Raw genomic sequence first — 2,950 nt, 5'->3', positions numbered from 1 at the left:
GGATGAGGGAGGCGCTGGAGCTGGGTCGGGCTGCTGCTGCGCTGGGCTGCTCCTGCTGCTGTTGCTACTCTCTCTTTCTCTCTTTTCCTTTAAGAAATTTCTTCAAACAGAAATGCAAGAAAAGGCTAGCGAGTTTGGCAAGGAATTAGGATGACATAAAAATATATCTGGGATTCTGGATTTACGTAGCATTTGAATAAATTGCTTTGGGACATTTTTAGAGGTAAAAAAACAATACAAGTTTGAATAAAGTTCAAACTTGGACCATTTTTTAACCCAACCAAGACAAAACTCCAAGTAGAATGAAATTTGGCAGGGACGTAAGTGGCATGGTCTAATATTTGTAGGGAAAAGATAAACATTAATGAGGAAGGGAAAATGTGGCTCTTGCTAAAATGAAAGAAAGAAGAAGGAAGGAGGAGGTGATGATGCATGGGACATATGCATAGGGCAAGCAACATAGGATGACACAATGCAATATAATAGCAAGAGGCACAATGCAAACACATGGCATAACAAGCGAAATGAGCATGGTGCAAGAAGCAAATATATGACAAGGCACTCAACATGATCATGGCATAAGCATATATGAATGAAACATGCAAAACAATTATGCTAATGCAACAAACATAATAAAACACACGTCAACAACTAAAATAAATGGAAGGGCAACTGAAGCGCCAGTCTTGGGGCGTCACAACTCTCCTCCACTTACAAGAGATCTCGACCCGAGATCTAAGGATGGCAGCGGGGAGAAACGGAAGAGGAATAGGTAAAATAAAGTTGCTTCTTCGACAAATGAGTGAAACCAATGAACCTTGAGAGGTTAAAAAACTTGAAAGAAGAACACAACAGAGTTGAACGTAATTGAGAGCACTCTGGTAGAAAAGAGAAACAAGGAACACCATGTGAACCTTGGAGGTTGCAAAGCTATGAATGAAGAGCACAATGGACAAGAAGGAATTGAAACCACTCTGGTTTAAATGAGATAAACAAGGAATGAGGAAGAACAAATTCGAACAGCACTCCGGTTAAAAAGAGATGAAGACTTGATAAGATGAAAAGAACTTGAAGAGATGACAGAACACTCTGGTTTAAATGGTTAAGCAAGGAAAAGAACATGATCTTGGCAAAACGAGATGATGGGACGAAGAGAGCAACATCATAAAACCTCCAGAACAAATGTGAGAATGGGATGAAAAGAACGGAGAAAAAAACATCATGTTCTACCTGAAATGAATTTAAGAGGGCATCCTTAAAAGAAGGATTGAACAGAGTTGTTGGAAGATCAATATGAAAGGATATGATCCTTGTGGGCTTATGGAGACATCTCAAAATTACGAGGTGACAACCAGCCACTACCAAAAGATTGATTAGCTGAGAGGAACGAAGAGATGGGAAAACTTCTTTCTCCGTGAGGATAGGAGGAAACTTGGATAATTGATAAACACCATACTAGCAACATTCCGTAGGGAAGGCTTTAAGTGAAATCTATACCAAGATAACTCCAAGGAAGAAAATGATGGGTTTAAATATCTCATTCCTGACAACTTGTGAATCATGAAGCATCAAGGGAAATTGTCAAGAATGACATAACACCACCTCAAAAGATAAGATAGAAAGAATTGCACTTCGGAAGGCAAGATGAAGAATGCTTGAGCTCCTCCAATAAGAATCTTGGCGAACACTTCGGGAATGAATTAAATCTTTGATGAACCACCATGTTGAGCCTTCATGAGAACACTAGTAACAAAAGAGAATGATAGAAAGAAAAGATAAGTTGAAAACACAAGGTGAAGCCTTGCAATGATTTAGAAGGAGCTTCGCGACGAGATAAATGAGAGAGCTTGGAACTCCGGAAAGAAAATATGAAGCATCTCGAACCGAGAATGTGATAGGATGAACAACTCCGGAAAGAAAGATAAATCACTTGTAATCAAGAATTTACTCATCATGAACAATCTCCGGAAGAACAGAATTGAATCACCCCAAGGAAATAAGAATAAGATTTATTGTATGCTTATCCTTCATCAAATTAAATTGATGACAAGCAATGGATAGGCATGCTACTTGTTCTTCTTGAAAAGGATTGGCGAGATATAGCACAAACTTGGGAAAGTCTTGAACAAACCACCGGTAGGATTTTGGAAAGAAACTAATGAATTAATATCATAACAAGGAAAAGGAATCTTGAACGAACCACCGTAAGAATTGAAAATGATTGAAGAAAAGTGAACGAATCACCGGGAAGAACTAGAAAATAAACAAAGATACTTCAGGAAATTTAGATACAGAGAATGAAGAGATCACGAACTGACTAGAGAATTCTTCAACGATGCACCAGTAAGATTTAGAGAACGAGAGATGAAAGCTGAGAATGAATAATTCTGAGATGATGGGATCCAGAGAATCAAACTGAAAAGACTCATGAATTGCTCTGGATGGGTGAAAAGAATTCTCACATTCAAAAACAATTTTGAGAGGATGGCAGCAAGCTTGAACTACGCATCTTCAAGAGAACAGATATGATTGAAGAGAAACTCTTCTTCGGTCTTCAAATCTGAGAATGACGACGAGAAACACCACCATGAATTGTTGAGGCACTCCGGAATGAAGAATAGAAAATTTGAACCAATGATGAAAAGGATTTGAAAGCAATCTAGGAGAGGGTATCTGACTGATGGAAATTCATTCTTACATCAAACTTTTGAAAAGAATTTGGGAATCGCTCCAGATAAAGTAGAAGAGTTAGGTAAGATCCTGGGAAAAGACCTGTGGGTTAGGGCCCACTCAAAAGAAAACACCATTGAAATGATTTTGAAGAGAGATTGCACCGGTTGAATTAAATGACTTGAATGATATAACAACCACGAAATAGCTTGAATGGATTATCAACGGAAACGTGAATCTTCTGAGATATCTATAGCACTCCGGATATGAATAGAGACAG

The sequence above is a fragment of the Triticum aestivum genome, chromosome 5A (genome assembly GCF_018294505.1).
Source record: "Triticum aestivum cultivar Chinese Spring chromosome 5A, IWGSC CS RefSeq v2.1, whole genome shotgun sequence".
In the NCBI taxonomy this organism is placed as follows: Eukaryota; Viridiplantae; Streptophyta; class Magnoliopsida; order Poales; family Poaceae; genus Triticum; species Triticum aestivum.
Note: the sequence above shows the minus strand (reverse complement) of the source record.